The 19,575-nt window shown below is 35.6% G+C and overlaps 1 protein-coding gene across 5 annotated transcripts in view; it reads left to right on the top strand.

The window, feature by feature from the left end:
* DLC1 (DLC1 Rho GTPase activating protein) overlaps positions 1-19,575 on the top strand; it is a 479,693-nt gene that overhangs the window by 75,989 nt on the left and 384,129 nt on the right. For 2 of the 5 annotated variants that reach the window (XM_070253244.1, XM_070253249.1), the window contains exon 1: positions 10,091-11,177. The exons of 1 other annotated variant lie outside the window; for it this stretch is intronic. The gene's annotated coding sequence lies outside the window, so the exon portion shown is untranslated. Of the gene's footprint in view, positions 1-9,783; positions 11,178-19,575 lie in introns of those variants that run through there. 2 more of the 5 variants (XM_070253246.1, XM_070253245.1) reach the window with 2 other exon arrangements.

Below are 19,575 nucleotides of genomic sequence, written 5' to 3'. Positions count from 1 at the left end.
CTAATATAAGCAGAGGAAACTCTGCTATATTTTATCCCACAATAAGATTATTTTAGTAGTGAAATTCAACCTTCCAACATAAGGATAGGAGAAACCTATTATGACACATGTTTTACAAACTCTTTCAAACTATTTTTCTAACATTTGAATTTTGGCAAAGTTTTTACTACATTCTGCCCAACATATTTTTCTCCAGCTTAAAATGAGATATGCAATTTCACAAAAACTTTAATTTTACAGTTTTTTTCAGTTTTCTTTTTTCATACTAAATGGAAACCTGGTCGTTGAAATTCATGAAAGAAAACACTGTTGTATGTTGTTTTATCCAAGAATATAATTAAGAGCAGGCTGTAGAAGTGACACTATATAAATGTGAATATGTCCGATTGGATACTGAACAGAACACCAAAATTTTTCAAGAGTTTGATAAAGAATTGTTTATGTTCTTTCAGTTCTAATTGTGTCCTTTATTTCTAATGGTTAACACATCAGTTCTACCAAGGCTGATAATCTATAAGTGAAATACTGATTTCTACTGCATGCCCAAGCAAGCATATGCACTGAAATGTTTACACTTAAAATTGGGTGAATTCAGTTGTTAAACCTTTGGATAATACTTAGCTAATACTCATTTCAAACATAAATGATTATTCTACTGGTATGTAGGGTTTAAACTGGATAATCCTTAAAAATTCCAGGAGCAGGGTAACCTCTGTTCCAAGAAAATATTAGGTTGCTTAGTAGGAATCCGCTGAAACTAAGATCTCTCTAAAGATATGCCTGGTGTTTATATATAATAGATGCTATTTCATTCCCTCTTGCCGGAGTAATGGTGAAAATTTTTCAGTTGTCTGGATCTTGATCAGGTGCTTCATCAATAAAATCATGACAAGAAAAAATAATACACGTTCTTTTAAAATGGACCTACCAAAATGGACCATATGTTTGGTCATAAGACAAGTCTCAATAAATCAAAAAAAAATCAAATTATCCACAGTATATTCTCCAACCTTAATGGAATTAATTCAGAAATCAATAACAAAGATAACAAGAAAGCAACAAACCATTATCCCTTTTGAACATAGATGCAAAAATTCTTAACAAAAGTTTATCAAATTAAATTCAGTAATATATAAAAGATAATAATACATCATGACAAAATGTGGTTTGTCCCAGGAAGGCAAGATTTGTTTAACATTTGAAAATCAATTGATGAAATGTGCCATTATTAACAAACTGAAAAAAAAATCCTTTATGCAGACTTAAAAATAAAAATCCTGGGGCCGGCCCCATGGCCGAGTGGTTAAGTTTGTGTGCTCTGCTTCGGCAGCCCAGGGATTCACCAGTTCGAATCCTGGGCGCGGACATGGCACCACTCATCAAGCCATGCTGAGGCGGCGTCCCACATGCCACAACTAGAAGGACCCACAACTAAAAATACACAACTATGTACCGGGGGGCTTTGGGGAGAAAAAGGAAAAATAAAATCTTTAAAAATAAAAAATAAATAAAAAGTAAAAGTCCTATTCAGAAAAATATTTTTTGGATTCTGATATACTTTCCTGATTTTAAAAATTGCTCTTCACAAATTAGAAATAGAGTAGGGCACAATTTCTCCAACTTGACACCATCAACATTTTGGGTCAGATAACTATTTGTTATGGGAAGCTGTCTTGTGAATTGTAGTATGTTTTGCAGCCAGGAACAGCACTGTGTGCCAGTTGTGACAGCTAAAAATATTTCCAACATTTCCAAATGTCCATGGGGAACAAATCACCCCCAGCTGAGAACAACTGGAATAGAGGGAACGTCCCAACTTCATAAAGGGCATCTACAAAAAAACCTTGCAGCTAACATCATAATTAAGACTAAAAGACCAAATGCTTTTTCCCTCAGATCCAAAACAAGGCAAGACCATCCACTTTCACCAATATTATTCAACACCATAGTGCAGATTTTAGCCTGTGGGGAAAAAAAATCAAAAAAATAAATAAAAAGCATTCAGATTGAAAAAGAAGCAGCAAAACCATCTTTATTCACATACAACATGATCAGCTTTGTAGAAAATCTTAGGGATCTTCAAAAAGCTACTAGAAATAGTGAGTTTTGCAAGTTTTCAGGATATGAATCAATGTACAAAAATGAATTGTGTTCTATATAATACAATAAACAATTGGAAATGGAAATTTTTAAAAATATCATTTACAATAGAATCAAAAACATGAAATACTTAGAGATAAATCTGACAAAAATGTGCAAGACTTCTACAGTGAGAAGTACAAAATGCTGCAAAGAGAAATTGAAAATGTATATAAAAGAAGTGATACACTGTGTTCATGGAACAGAAGGCTCAGTATTATTAAAATATTAATTCTCTCCCAATTGATCTAAATAGAAATTGATCGAAATCCCAATAGATTTTTTTGTAGAAATGCACAAGCTGCTTCTAAAATTCATATGGAAATACAATGGTCCTAGATTATCCAAAACAACATTGATAAAGAAGAACAAACTTGGAATATTTATGACACTTGATTTCAAAACTTATTGTAAGGCTACGATAATCAATACAGTGTGGTACTGCATAAGAGATAAACAAATACATCAACGGAACAGAATAGAGAGTCTGGAAATAGAACCGCATATGTTTGGTCAATTGATTCTTGTTAAAGGAACAAAGACAATTCTGTGGAGAAAAGATTGTCACAAATAGTGCTAGGACAACTGGATATCCACATTCCAGGGAAAAAAAAGAAACGAACTTTGGTCCATACTCTTGTCATATAAAAAAATTAACTCTAAATGTCTCAGAGAACCTAACTGTAAAATCTAAACCCATCACACTTCTAGCATAAAACATTTGTGATCTTAGATTAGGCAATGAAACCTAATTTCTTTGCCATGAGACCACAAGCACAATCCATAAAAGAAAAAGACTGACAATTGTTCATTTATCAAAAGTAAGAACTTCTACTCTCCAAAAGGCACTGTTAAAAAAATATACAGACAAATACACAGGGATAAAATATTTGCAAATCACTTGATAAAGAACCCATATGCAAAATATATAAAGATGTCTCATAACTCAATAATAAGGAAACCAACAACCCAATTTTTTTTTAAAAGGACAAAAGATTTAAACAGACACTTCACTGAAGATATACTGATGACAAATAAGCGTGGGAAAAGATGCCTACATTATTAATCATTAGGAAATTGCAAATTAAATCACAATGAAATGTGACTAAGCATCCATCAGAAAGGCTAAAATTAAATTGATCATACCAAGTGTTATCAAATCTGTGTAACAACAAAAATTCTCAGAAACTTCTGGTGGAAATATAATATGGAACATCCACCTTAGAAAACACTTTGTTAGTTCTTGAAAAAGTTAGAAATATGTCTATCAAATGACCCGGCCATTCACTCCTAGGTATTTATCCAAGGAAATGAAAGAATAGGTGCATACAAAGACTTGTACGTGAATGTTCATAGGAGCTTAATTTGTAATAGTCAAGTACTAACTTTGTCCCAATGTTATTGTCCCAAAAGTCGATTAACAGGTGAACGGATAAACCAGCTGTGGTTTATCCCTACAACGGAACACTACTTAGCAATATAAAGGAATGCACTGTTGAAACATGCAACAACGTGGATGGATCTCAAATAATTATGCTAAGTGAAAGAAGCCAGAAGAAAATACATACATATGATTTCATGTAAATAAGTATCTAGGAAATTTCAACTGATCTGCAGTGACAGAAAGCAGAACAGTCATTGCTTGAGAGGGAGAAAAGAACAAAGGGGAGGGATGACAGAGGCATGAGGAACCTTGGAGGTGATGGGGACGTGCATTATTTTGATCGTGAGGATGGTATCACAGTGCATGCATTTGTCAAAAGCAATCAAATGGCACACTTTAAATATGTGCAGTTTGTTGTGTGTCAATTATATCTCAATAAAGGTATTAAAATACATATGAGAAACGCCAAAAGCAACTGAAATCTAGAAGGACTGAAAGAGGAATTGAAAAATAAAAATGAAGAAATTAGGAAAAGGACTCAGAACTAGAAAACAACAAAAATACACTACCAGAAGTTGAGAGAAACACAAAAGCTATACCTTTCTTTGCAACCTTAAGGGATGGAACTGGAGTGAGAGTCCAGTGTCAGGGGAAAAGGTCCTCCTGAACCTGGCAGTACCAGGTTTCATCAGAGAACAACAGGAGGTGGCTTTATGTATTGAATAACACAGAAAAGCAGGTTTACAAAATTTTTGCGTTTTTCTCTTCCTTTGATATCATCTAGTTAACCAATTATCTATTATGGGTAATTTTATGTGACTAAGAACAACAGAAAGTAATTTTAAATTGAATAGCAAGCAAAACTGTAATAGTGGTTAGCTGAAGTTTGCTGAGTGACTAACAGACTCGTGATATCTAATATCCACTAAAATTTTCACATGTATCATACTCCTATCTAAAATCAGTCTCCATGCTCTAGGTCCCAAGTTCTCTCTCCTACTCAAAAATCCTCTCCCATATTTTTCCACTCTCTTTTCTGCATCATCATTCTCCTCCCCTTGGGAAAATACCATACCGATTACAAAACAAAACAAAAATTTGCAAACAGACTGTTATTCTCCCATCCTAATAAAACCTTCACACGATCCCAGTTACCCCGTCATTTCTTTGCTTCTTTTTGCAGTACAGCTTCAAAAGAATTGATTCTACTTGTGTCTCCAATTCCTTTCCTCAAAGTCTCCTTTAAACTATGCTACTAAGCCTGATGCTTTTGTCCATAGAGTCTCTGAACTTGTTCCTGTCATTATCACCAGTGGCATCTACATTATTAAATCCAGTGGCCAATCAGCTCTTTCTCCTCTTACTTTCTCTATTTACATTTAGTCTCTTGAGGATCTCATTCAGTCTGTTGCTTTCAATTGCCGCTATATGTTTCACTCCCAAATTTATTTCTCCAGCCGAAACCTCTCTTCCAAACTTGAATTCATATATGCAACTGCCACCTTGACATTTCTATTAGAAATGTTTAACAGACATCGCCAATGTAATGTGTCCAAAACTAAAATCCTGCTCTCTACCACGCAAATCTCACTTCACCTCCAAGCTTCTCTTTTAGTTGATGGCAGCTCCCTCCTTGAGTTGCTCAAGAAGCTTTTTTGACTTTCCTTTTCCTCTTACATAGCAAATTTCATTCTTCAGGAAGCACTCTTGGCGCTAAACACCAAAAAGGAAGTTCACGTCTGACCTTTCTCATCGCCTCCCTCTGAGCCACCCTGCGTGTCTCTCACCTGGATTACCATAGTGACCTCCCTACCCAGTCTCCTTGCTTTGGCCCTTAATTCCTTTCAGCCTGCTATTAACACAGCAGCCAGAGTAACCCTAATAAAATGTAAAGCAGACCTTGGCTCCTCTGCTCAAAACTTTACAAGGGCTCCACTCATCACTCAGAGTCAAAGCCAAAGTCCTTACCAGACACGCCCTAACCCCTTCCTCCTTCCCTCCCTGAGTGCGTCATCTAGTCCTCTAGCCCTTTCTCCTTCCATCAGGGCCACACGATCCCCTTGCTCTTTTTGGAGACTACCAGGCACTCTCATCCTTGGGACCTTGTTTACTCTGCTGGAACTCTGCAATGTCCAGATATCTATATGGTCGTCTCTCTCACCCTTTTAAAATCTGTACTAAAAAGTCCCCCTGGGAGACCTACCCTAGTATCTCTTATTTAATTCTGTAACATGGTTGCCCCTCAACCCTTGCTCCTCATACTCTTTATCATGCTGTGCACTTTCTATTTTCCCTGGTAATTATCTATCTACTAGACAATTTGCATATTTATAATGTTTAGTGTTGATTACCAACCCCCTACCTCCTATTTAAGCTTCTTGAGGGCAAAGTTCTTTTGGTTTTTGTCTGGTTGTGGTTAGTGATATATCCCAAGTGCGTAGAACAGTACCGTGAGTATAGTAAATAGTCAGTAAACGTCACCTGAATGTGTGGATGGGTATTAAGTATGCTCACTTTGTATGTATACTGAGGTCCTCCAGTGATTCCATGTTAAAGAGAAAAAGACTAAAGGAATACTTGTATTTTAACAGAAATTAACATACACAAGCCTCTATGGTAGAGTACGGGAGAAGGAGTCAGGTAGAATGACTCTGAAACGGCAGAGACTTAATTGGAGCAGAGATTTTACTAAGGAGAAGGAATCTGGACATGGCATTGAGGAGTCTGGTCATAGGTTTTTTACCACTTTCCCCAGGTGAACAGATGGTGTAAGAGACCATGTGCGGCCCCACTTGAAAGAACTGTAAAAGACACTAGAGAGAGTGTGGGCTCTAAATCAAAAGTGAAGAAGGAGCACTTTTGAGTAGACTGAAGACGCAAGGATATTTTTTAGCCATGAAATGATAATTTCAGAGAATATTACAACAGCACTTAGCAAAGATGCTGAAATGTGCCACATGGTGATGTTGGCTTAAGTTTTCATAGTGTGACATAGAAACAACCTCAGCTTCTACTGGCTGGGCACATCAGACCTCTCTAAAATGAGTCTTATATGGCTTGGAGTCTTCATGCTTCTAAGAGTATCCTGGCCCTATTGAACAGGCAGGAACATGCATCAGTTTCTAGGATCATATATACTCTTACGTCTGTGCCAAGATAATTTTTCTACTACATGGAAAGTTTATGTTTTCAAAGCTATTTGAAATTTATCAAGATACTTTTTTTTCCAAAGTTATTCTTGGGTTGTAATCATTTTCAATGAAAGGAAGCAATAAACATAATAATCTAAGAAGCAGTTACAATTGGTTTTGGAAAATTTATATGCTTTTGATCCTTTTGTTACTTCAACATCAAACTTAATTGTGTTCCTATAATGAATACACTGGGTGAATAATAAATGTCTAGCGAAAGTAGAGTGTCAAAAGTTTGACAAAGTTGATTAAAAAAACTAATAATGCACATGCAGATTATTAAATACAAACTAAAAACTTGCATTTTGTTTTTTCTACACGGGTGTATGTCTATTGAAATGAATCTATTGGAAGAAAGTACATCTAAAAACTACTGAAAACGTTAACCAGAAATCCTAAGTGCATTCTATTGTTATTGTTTTGACATATACGTGGTAACTCCAACAAGCTGCAAGCAAAGTTGTTAAATACAGATTTTTGGAGGATCAGTTTTCATAGACAAAGTGCTCCTACGTTTATTCCACTAACCGTACATGTGTGGACGCTTCAAAAGTGCTTTAAAGGCCTTCATTCTCTTTATAATTTTAAGTTCACTACTCTTATGATACTGTTTCTCTATCAAAATGGACAGAATAAAAGCCTACTTACATTCACAATATCACAAATGGTAAATGTGGGTGTGGAATTGATGTTCACTAATCAATTTATAAAGAGTAGAACATTCTTTTCAAAAGATAGGTCTCACTTTACACAGTCAAAATTTTGTTGGATTACATTAGACTCATTGAATAATTCTTTTAAAAAAGCCCAGATTCAAATTTCCTGAAGACGACTGGGGATTGACTTGTCAATCACAGGCGATGTTATTATTTAGATCATAGGAGGTGGGAAGAAAGTTGATCTTCACAATAAGTTTTAATCCTCATTTTACCACTTTCTTTTCTTAAAAGAAAAGTATATAATTGCTCCACCAATAAAATTATTGCAAATGCATACATTTAATGCTGAGTTCAATAACCAGATTCTTTAAAACGTCATCACAGAAGACAGATGTAGACATGGAAAAGAACAATAATTTAAATAGTAAAAAATAATTCTAGTTAGCAGTGAATACCATTGGCTTGACATAGACTATCATCTCTAATTTTAAAAAAATTTTTGATCCAGAGGCTAAAGCGGAGGCTTACACAGGTTAAGCAACTTGCACTGGGTCATCATGCTTGTTGGTTTTGGAGCCAGACTCCTATCCTGATACTTTGTTTTCAACTTTGTAACTGCCTCTATACCATATTTTCTTAGCTGATCTCGTCTAGAGCAATAGGCACTTAAGGGAGTATGTATTCAGATTTAGAAGTAGAAAGGAGAAGGGGCCAAACATTTTGGACCCTTTCTATGTGCCTGACACTATGTTAAATATTTAGGAAATTATCTCCTTAATTACCTTTATACTCATATTTGGTAAAGACTTCATGAGGATATAAATCCTGAGGTTTGTTTGGAGCCAGGTAAATGAAGGATGAAAAATAAATGAGTAATTAAAGATTTGGGAAGTAATCCTCTAATAATAGAATAAGGATGAATTCTTATTTGTTTAGGGAAGAGCACATTAAGGAGAAAATTACCAATAAGAGTGTCTAGATATCTAAAAAGGCATTTATAAATGTATGTGAATAGAGTTTTGTTATTTCCTCAGGCCAATGTAAACAAAAACAAGGCTAAATTATATAAGGCAGGATTATAGAACTCATGAGGAGACTCCGGTCGAGAAGAATTAACAGAGTGTTAATATTTATTGAGCGCCCACTATATACTAGAGGCAGAGATAGAGATAGAGATGGAGATAGAGATACACAAGTTATTTTAGGAAAGAACTGACATCAGTTCTCATTCCATTCTGCTCCACTGTTTTCCTAAGGGAAATAAATATAAATTTATAAATATATGTGTGTATAAAGTTGATCTTGCTTTCCAATGTGCAAGTTATGTGGAATTGTCCCCATTTTTAAAGAGGAATGTGAAACTCAGAGAGTTTCAGAAGCCCTCCCAATTTCACACAGCAACTAATTGGGAGACAAGAGAGGCAGCTGAACTCTGATAGGGAGGGGAAAAGCACAAAATGTAGAGTTAGAAAATCTGGGTTCCAATGTGGACTTGGCCACTTTCCATCATTTGATTGTGAGAAAATTACTTCCATAAATTTCTAATACTTTATCTGTAAAAGCAAAATAAGAATACACACAAAGATTGTTGGGAAGATTAATTGGGCATAGTTTCAGTGGAAGTATTTTGGATATGAATATAAATAACTTTTTAAAGAATTTATGAAAGCATGGACTTCCTTCTTGCCGTATGGTTAAAGGTTAAATAAAAGGCATCTAAATGCTTATTTTTTAATCAGGAATGTTTTGATATAAACTCTTAAAAATTTCTTCTGCCCACATGTTTTTATTTGAATGCATCTCATCTTCAAATCCATGTGCAATATGTTATTCTTGCCATTTAATATTTCTCTCATAGTCCATGCTTTGCGTTAATTTTGAGAGATTTTAATTAGCCAATAAGAAAAGAAATAGTAGCTGTAACATCATATTTCTTTGTGTTATTACTTACCCAATATTCTCAGGGACTAGTAAAAAGATGGCTAGGTAATATCCAGGTATCTGTCAGCCTTTATAAAAATAGAGCCAACTGAGAATAAAAGTGAATGATAAAAACTACTTAAAATTTCAGAGATGTACAGGATGGATCTTAGGGCTAATTGGTTTAATATTTCTTGTACTTCTTTATATGTTACTCATTTCTCATATTGAAATTGGAATTGTACTTATGCCTCTCATTATTGGAAATCCCTTGAAATTTGCAAGGCACACACAGACCTAATAATCAGATTAATCCAATTACTAATCACTGAAGAAAATGCTTAAGTCATAAATAGCAAGAGAATCTATTGATTGTAAATAAAGTAGAAGGGAGACATACTGAGCAATTTCAACCAAGCAAGATAATTAAACTCAGAGATGCTGTTTCCTGTTTCTCTCATATAAACAACCAAGCCGGCTCCACTGGCCTATCCACAACCTGGATGTCCCAAGGCCACATCTCTCTTCTTTCCTTCCACTTTCCCTAAGGAGAATTTTGGGTCATAAAGAAATGAGAATTGGTGTAACTTCTTTCCTGAAACCACTTGAGCTTCCTCTGTGTTTATATTTGTGTCATCTTATTATAAGACGAGCTAACATCTATTATTAATTGATGCACTAATTAAAGCCATACTCGCAATTTCCATTAGCTTATTCCCTAAATTCTCCAGAGCTGGCTGTCTGGTTTTAATCAAAACCAAATGGTAGTCCAAGTTCCCAGCCTGGAGCAGCTAGGAGGAAGTCATTCAGGGGAGGCACAAGAAAGAAGAAAAGATAAACAGATGATAGTTCACGAAATTTGTGTCAGCCGGAGGATGCAGATACTGTGAACTGCTTTAGAGACGTGATTCAGGGACTCTGTCATGCTAGATGGAAGCGGTTGCAAGTGGTTAATGTCAGCAAGACCGTAATAAGATCAAGATGGAGTCTGTCTTCTGCTTTTCCAGCACTGGATTTGTGTAACTGGAGGATTCTGACTAGAGGTAATGCTGCATATGCCAAGACACAGACTACTTGCTTCTGGGAAGGATTCTTGGGATTGGAGAGATCTTGAAGAAAGTGTTCTATTTACTGGATTCTTGGGATGTTACTTACAGATCTCTCAGGTAGGATATGTCAGGCTGCAGCATTTAAAATTGTAAGTAGTCTAAAAAAGGTTTGCAAGTTTAGAAGAATTATGGTATTAAAATTCATCTTGCTCTCTTGAAAGATCTTTTGAAATGAGAACTGCAAAGGTATTTTGATTAAGTTGTGTATATCCACTTAACAGAGTGGAAAAGTTGTATATGAGGGAAGAGAACTATGTTTTCTTTCCTTTTTTATTTTTTTCATAAGCAGCGTGGGATAGAAAAAGCTCTACAACTTTATGACTCTCCAGCTAATCATCTCAAGAGCTTTGACAAACTCACTTCAGTTCTGTGTAAAATCAGAACTCCTAAAACGCCCGGGCGGGCTCTGCTCTCTCCCCCTCCCCTCCGCATCGTGCAGTCTTTCTCACATGCACACTACTCAGAGGCAGGAAATGCTTGCAGGCAATCTGGGCCTGGTGGTGGAGGCCCCTTTCGCAAAACATCAGTCTGAATTTAGTAGACAGAAGTCACTAGGAACGCCTTGACAGACTCCTGCTTTAGCGAAGGCTCCCTCCAGCTGCAGAGGCTGTTTTTGTTAGAATCACACACTGCGTAAAACTGCTTAGAATAGAGCAATGATCTCAACCACGAAATGTGAACTTATATTTTGGAGAAACTAACGGGGACGGACTTCTTTCCTAGCCTGAGTGTTGAACAATGTCATGCCTTGGAGTTTCAGCTCCTCGATCTCTAGGTAAGACGCTGTGGACTATCTATCTTTCTACTTGGAAACAATCTTTGAAGAGGCAGAAAGATCGAGAGAAACGTTAGCATCTTGCACTGAGTGGTGATTTCCTAGGTTTTAGAGCCAAGCCATGAAATCAGAGGTGGAAAGTGTTTTAGTAAGTAGAAAACTGTCAGTCAAATTGTTTTAGCAAAATGTCAGTTCTAAAATAGGCTCCATAGAGATTTTAGTCTTTTCCTCCATAAACTAAGATTTTTATTTTGATCCTTTTTTGTTCTTATTTATGAATAGAGCTAAAAGACCAGCTTTCCTACTACATGGCATAAGATGAAACAAATACATATTCTCACACAAAAGCGTGAGGTGTAAATGAATTCTTTTTATCTCCCCTTCTTTTGCCAACAGGGAGACTAGACAGGACTAGAGTGACTTTTCTTAATAATGAATCTCCAAAGGATATTTTGTGCCTCATTTAAAATATGAAGATTGGATTCCTCAACATTTCTCCACACCAGTTTTCAACCACAGGTCAAGCTGCTAATGTGCAGCTTAAAAGTTTTACTAGGAAAAAAAAATTACACACATAAAATTTCGGAAATTATTTCTATCCTAAATAGGATTGAATCTGATTTTCAAAAATTTAAGTCCTAGAATTAGATTTAATTTATATTTAACATTCCTGGAGTCACTGCTCAGGACATATTTTCTGTGAATAGTTTTCAATAATTGAAGTAAATCTCAGTGACAATGACATTCATTATTACTATTTTAAGGCAGCCGGAAACCACTACGATCGTATGGAAAACTGATCATGTGTTCATAATTCAGATAATCATTAAATTACATTTCCACGGGGCTATAGTCTCTTTAAGGAATCTTAGATATGTAAGTGTGCAATGTATAAGGAAAGAAACTTACTAATTACTGAAATAGCATGGACTTTTAATGCATAACATACTGTTATATTATACTTCTGAATATTTAGAATGAAAAATCATTATTTTATGGTATGTGAAAGGAACAAATATTCATGTATATTTCTAAATCTATCAGATGAACAGAAAATTTACTTAATGAAAGATCAGAACTATTTGACATTTGGATCATAAGAAATCAAGTGTTTTCATTATATTTTTACATAGTACAAGGTGACCATTTGCTGGATTAGCTAGTTATTCTTAAATTCTATACTAGAATAACTATATCGATGATTTTTAACTACTCACTAACAATTTATCTTGTTGACTTTTAAATATGATAAAAAAGAATCTATTTTTAAATATGTGAAAAATAAAATACTGCTTATCTAAATTACCATTTAAGAACATCCCTCAGTAGAATTTCAAAGAAGGAAAGAACACAAGATATCACTCTTTTAACACTCGTGAGGTTGCCACAAGGGAGCTAAGGAATGACATTCAAAAGTGACCTGTCCAAGGTCACACCACTAGCTAGTGGACGAGATGACAATGGAACCACAGTACCACGTTTCATATTCAAATATCTTTATATTACATCGCTTTGCTGTCAAATAATAATTATGCAGAATAAAGTATGAACATGTCCAGCAGAAGGCTACTTTTAGACAGAAAATTGGAGTTCCTCTTTAAAAACAAAAAAAGAGGCTAAAGCTGCCACTAGTGTTGCAGTGTGGAAAAAAAATCATGCTTTTAAAAAAGAATCAAATTTACTAAGTAATGAAATTTTCACAAATGCAAAAGTTTTCTTAAAAAGATGTTGTATGCCTTCCACAAACACTTTAAAGGAATAACTTGTTTGTGACCTTATAACATTTTATGATTATGCAAACAGAATCAATCCATATGCTAATAATTATATTAACTTTAAACGGATGTTTCTTAAAAACATAGGGCTAGAAAAGAGCTTGTCTGATTCATATCCTTGTATTCAAATAGTAACATAATGAACCTACCCCAACGGGTGACATCCAGAGGAGATTTTACTACCCCCCCAGGGAATCAATTTAAGTCTCATGTACCCAGACTTGCTTTCTATTATCTAACCCAAATCTCTATTGCTGCAACTTGTTTCCACTTCTCTGGGTTTTTTCCTCAGTGGAAATACGAAAAGCCTAACTGGACATATGAAAACATAAGTGTATGCTTCTAGGCCAAATAAGCCCACTTCCTGTCATCTTCTCTTCTACAGCTTATTTTCAATCCTTTAATTGACTCATATATCTACTCTGAACCTTCTGCAAAGTCCTTTAGTTGTAGACTATAGAATCTGGTACAGCGTGTAAGTAAACGTCTGACCAGTGCAGCGTAAAACGGGAGAGTTGGCTGTTTCATCTGCATCATACTTCAGGTATGACAATATATGTTGCTATGCACGCTGAAACCCTGCACTTTCCAAGAGACTGTCTCATAAAATTAATATATGTCATTTCTAGGACATGACATTTCTTTAGAGAGAATGTGTGTCTTGATACTTTTTTTCCATTTTTATGAACCAGATGAAATTTCCTGATGTTATTAACACTTAAAAGATATGCTATTCAACACTTCCAGTGTCACCACGGTCCTCTTTATTGGAATGAGGAATAAATGCAGTAAAGCAGATGCCTATATAGCTGACTGCGTGACTACTGGAGGGCTGCATGAAAGAGAGGGCATCCATTTATTTTTTTTTGTTAAGGACATTATAATAAACAAGGAGAGTATTTCTGGCTCCATCCAAACCTGTGCATACCGTACACCTCACTACAAGTACTTTAGGCATGGTTTAATCTTACTTCTAGAGGATTCCGTCTTATAGGCGTCAAATGAATCTAAATTGGGACATTCAAAATTTATCTTTTGTTTCCATCTTATTTGTTTCTTCTTGGAGAATGAATGAATTGGTGTCAGTATTATCTTCCAATGAGAATCTCTCTGTAGAAATCATTACAGGACAGTGAAGTTCCAATTAGAGGTGACCCAGATCAGGCTTAGAAAATGTTATTATCAAAATAGAGCCATGTCAAGAAATTAAGACATGAGAAGTAAAGAGGATGAGGGAAAAGTAAAAACCTCCAGATTTGAAGGAAGTGGCGTGAATATCGCGCCTCCTTCCCCACATGAATGATATGCCCTATATGTGCATGACCTAAACTAAACAGGTTTACAGAGAAGCCTGACTCCAGTTTGACTTTGGTGTGGATGTCTAAATGCAACACTGACTTGTATGGTTCTGTTTGGCATTAGACCGCTATTCCGTTCATAGAGTTTTGAGAAATAGATGGGATTAGGTTTCAAGGAAGTGAGAATAAAGGTGAAGTGTGGGTCTTGAGATCTAGTTAAAAAAAGATTGTTGATTTTGATTCAGCGGATTATAGAGTTTATAAGTGAACTTGAAAAGATTGAACAGGGACTCTGATGCAAAAAAAACCCTGAAAGGCAATGCAAACTGTGTGCATATGAACTTGCTCAATAGTTAAGACAGATGGGTAGAAAAAAAAATTGTAGCTAGTTGTACGTGTGAAAAGGGTTTTATACTAGAATGAATGAACGAAACATTTTAATAATTCAATTCAAATAATTCAAAAAGAAAATCAGTTCTCTTAATGGAAATGAGACAGAAAGGAAGTAGGAAGATCAGAGAACAAATTTAGAAATTCACTTAGAGTTTCTTTTTATTCCCAGCAATTAGCAATACACCTGGCATGTCAGGTGTTGTCAATATCTGAAAGTCAATAAGTGTTTGTGGAGTAAATAGGAAGGAAAAAAGAAAGAAAGGAAAGGAGAATCAGTGTTGAAGAGTGGGCATTGTGGGCCTTTCTTAATTTGCTAGACATCCTGTAATGATAGAGCCATAATTTTTAAAGGGGGAAAGAAAAAGAAGAGGTTGGCAAGAGTCATCAGAGCCTGAGGCCAGAGGTTAACAATACTCTCCTAAGATGACATTACAAGTTCATTAAGAACCAGAAAGTAGCATGAGCATCCAGAAATAGTTGGAAATTAAAAGTTACACGCGGCCAGTGAGAGCAGAGCACTAGTGAATTTTCCACAATTTAAATGGGGTGGTGTACTGAGAAGCTCCCAGGCAGAGTCAGAAAACTGGCTCTGAGCTGCATCTCTGCCACTTGATGCTCTGTGATTTGAACCACGCCCCACAACTACTTTGAGCTTCCGCTTTTTATTGGTAAAGTAGGGAAGATAATGAAAATATTTATATCACCAGGTCATTTTGAGCATCAGATGAGATTTTATATGTGCAAATTGTTTTGCATACAGAATAACAAACAAATCTTTGTTTAAAAAAATGAGAGGTCAATTAGTCAGGAAAGAAAGAATCATGGCGTTTCACATTTTGGCCAAGTCGCTCATCATATTGCAATAACATGGGCTTACAAGCAATAGTTCCAGCTCATACTTAGCCATGAATTCTGCAGCTAAGATCCATCAACAACTAAAGGAGTTGTCACTCTCTTTATCATCATATCGCTTAGCATCTGGTAAATTCTTGCAATATGCCATGGATTAAGTGTTCTACATATGTCATTAGCTCATTATTATCATTATTTTTGTTAGTACCATCAATTCCAACTTCTAGTGACCCTGCGGACAATGGAGAAGAACCCTGCCCGCTCTTTTGGCACCATCCTCTCATCTTCCAGGGCTATATCAGACAATGTTCCGCTGCTGTTTACAAGGTTTTCATGCCCATTTTTTTGGAAGTGGGTGGCCAAGTCCTTTTTCCTAGTCTGTCTTAGTCTGGAAGCTCTGCTGAAACCTGTCCACCATGGGTGACCCTGCTGGTATTTGAAATCCCAGTGGCTTAGCTTTCAGCATCACAGCAACATGCGGCCACCATAGTACGACAACTGACAGATGGGCGGTGTGGTTCTCTGACGGGGAAATGAACTGGATATAGTGTCGAACCTTAACCACTAGACCACCAGGGCTGGCTATTATTATTTTAGCTCAATATCATTATTTTTCCCTCAACAATTTCCGTTATCCCCATTACAGAAGTGAGAAAACTGAGGAACACAAAACTTAGATAACTAACCCAAATCACCAGAAAAAAAAAAATGGTTCTTTAACAGACGTCATGCCTTCACAAAAATTGGAGACAATAATCCCTACCTACCAATAGGTGTGGACATTGAGCTAGTTACTTAGTCCTGCCAAAATCGTACCTGTCTCATAGAGTATTTGTGAGTATTATTACTAAAGGGGATTGTGTAAGTAAAACACAAAATACAGTACCTGGCCTGCAGTAAATGCTTAACAAATGGAAGATTTTTTTACTGTTACTATTATCATGATCATAAAAACTTTCTGATGCACCTACTATTACTTGGGTATATAGAAGAACACTTGGTAATAAAATCAAGTTGATATGTATGTCCAGAGATGGCAAGATGACAATTACAGATATTAAATAGAGAAGACAAAAGTTGTTATCAGAGTCATCAGCCCCTGGTAGGATACCAACCTAACAGAAGTGGCTAAGTTCCCAAGAATTTCATGCTCCTAATTTCAGTGAAAGTTGTACTTATTGAATGACTGAAATCTCAGTATCTTGCTGTCACCTAGCTATCCAAGCACATGTGTTGATGTATCTACATCTCTTATTTGCATTTGGTTGTTACTGTGTCTACCATTAGAGTGTTCTTGGAAATGATAGCAAAGCTAAAAATAGGAAGTGGCCACTTAAAGCAAAGCTACATCTCGCCATGCTGATGATAAAGCTTTATAATCTGTGTCCCTTGTTGAATGGAAATATCTTTTTATAATAAGGCAAAACCACATTTCAATCATACGGCTTTGCCATCCAAAAAAAAAGAAAAAAAAGGCAGCCAAACTCTTGATATCAAATCCAGATCTAAGCTTTTTCCTGTTGCATGAAAAATCCTAAGTGAAACAAGTTCAGAGCAAAGGCAATACTTTTCTTTGATTATAAAGGATTCTGTAGAAAAGAGATATCAAGGCAAAAAAATGACTTCATTAATGAATTTATTTGCAGAAATATCTAAGATACACTGTAGTTCTAAATACTCAAAGGATTCTGTATAGGATGGAACTCTATTATTGAGAAGACTGTGTACTTTTTAAAAAACAAAACATAAAACCCAAAGAGAATACAGATATCTAGAAAATAATGCATCCAAGATGCAATATTGTCCCTCATGACTGTGTTAATTCTGGGATTTCTTGGAAACCAATTATCCCCAGAAAAGTCTTAGTGATGATATCAGGCAAATATGGTAGAATGTTCCAAGATTTCCTCAAATTACATGTGGGTTATTTAAGAAAACGTTAAGAGAATCTGCAAACCTGGCTGACTTGAGTTATAAAGTGGTAGTAAGTCAAACACTGCAGCATCTGGGTTCCTGCCTGCAGGAAAATTAGAAACTACTAAGGCTCCACGAAATAGTGGGAAGCTGGAGGTAAAAATAGGGCACCACAGAAATAATAACTTGCAATCTTGTAACACCCTGCTCTTTTCTGATGAGCGGATTTGTACTGTATTGACTGAGTTTACTTTCAAAATGTCTCATCCTTGCAATAGCTTTGACTCTGAGAGCTAAGAATGAGAAAAAGTTTTCTAAGCTCAGTAAAGTTGAAATATATATGTATATTTAAGTAGGTAAATGTTAAAAGAATATTTTTAAGTTGAGTGCCTACTTCTTCATTTTTCTTCTAAAGACCAAAAATGATGGAAGCTTGGATGTGTCTCTCGGAAAAAGTGATGTACTACTTATTCCACTGACTTAGTTCATTATAGATGGGTTATTCTGTAATTTACTAAAATTTCTGAAGATTTCCAGACAGCCTAGAGACATTTAGGCTGCTATTTAGGCTGCTGAGACATTTAGGAAGCTATTTCATATATAATATTTTAAGCGTCGTTAAGGAATTTACCAATAAAGAATTTTAACAGGAGTTTGTTTTTTCCACCAACAGCTAATGAGGCATAATGAGTAAATTCCAACATTTGACAAAGTATGTAAAAGTAGGTGGATAATGATTGCGCGAAGGATTAAGACACAGATTACCACTAAAAAAAGGAAATCTGCATGAAATCATACGGAGATAAATCCTTGCATCCTGTTATTGAAGTTCTCTCTCGCCCACAGCCCAATTCTAGCCCTGTCTAACTTGGATGAAATAGCAAGAGTATTTCAAAGAAAAAGTGCTAAGGGTTTTTTAGTAAAAGTTGGCTATCCTGACTAGACTCATAGGAATGCTTTTTAAAAATGTGTTATCTTATTTTCTATTTGTTTATGCATTTACGTAAAGGAATTAGGAAGAATCATATCTTTCCTAGGCTGTGCTGCTGCGTCTAAGTATGTTGAATATGTAACATCAGTTTGACAATGAGAAGCATTCCTCTTCATGTTATCATTGAGCTGGGGGACAGTGAGAAGATGCCCAAATGTGCACCATTTTGTTTGCTAGATGATTTGTTCTTTGACAGCTCCATCAAGAAAACAAATTTTACTTTGGCCTCACTGTATTGAAGATTTACTTTGATGTCAGTGAGAGCACATTTGAAGAACTGTATTAAGCTATGGTCATGTCTGTTTCTGTGTTGTTGATTCTGTTCTAATTGTCTAATTCAATTCAAGTGAATGGAACACTTATTGTGTGCAAATGTGACTCCCTGAAAGTGGGCTAAGATCCATTAAGGTTTCAAATCACTAAAGGACAGATTCCCAATCTCTCTATCTCATCAACTTGACGCTTATCATAGTAGCAACAAAGTGGGCCAATGAAGGAAGGATTTTTTCTTGGTTCAGATGGGTTCTCTATTCTTGCAAGAGTGCATTTTAGAGAGTTTTATCTTCTTTTCATTAAAAAGTGATCGTCTCTCTTATGTCTTCCCTTCCTTCCCACAATGACTGAGTACATGCTATGTGGTAGATATTACATTTATGTATACAGTAATAAGAGGAGAACATGAACTAGATATTTAACATGGGATAGGTAATTAAGAAGGAAGACTCTAAGGAAAACCAGAATTCTGGCCATCTAAGGAAAAAGTAGGAAAATAAAGAGAAAGTGGCAGAATTCTTATGTCTTTGTTTTTTCTTCTATTAAATAAGCAAGATCTGTGTGAATATGTTTAAAAACGATTCAGGAGTCAATCAGATGCATGTATATATATATATATATATACATACTTCTGTTTATGTATGTGTATATATGTATATCTATATATGTCATCTATGTTCTGAAAGGATAAAACAAGATACCCACATTTGAGGGGTTGAATCAAAAAAGTTGCCATCTTTCCAAATACTGTGAGTGATGTGACCAGGAGAAGTTGGAGAATAGTGCAATGGAGAATTCCGCTTTCTCATGCATTTACTCATTTTAGGCTATTTACGTATTTCTGTATCTTAAACTTTTACTCAGATAACATTTTAGAAAGACTAGAGCGAAGAGGATTACCA

Source organism: Equus caballus, chromosome 27 (genome assembly GCF_041296265.1).
Source record: "Equus caballus isolate H_3958 breed thoroughbred chromosome 27, TB-T2T, whole genome shotgun sequence".
Lineage (NCBI taxonomy): Eukaryota > Metazoa > Chordata > Mammalia > Perissodactyla > Equidae > Equus > Equus caballus.
The sequence above is the reverse complement of the archived record's forward strand: the minus strand, read 5'-3'. Positions and strand labels throughout refer to the sequence as shown.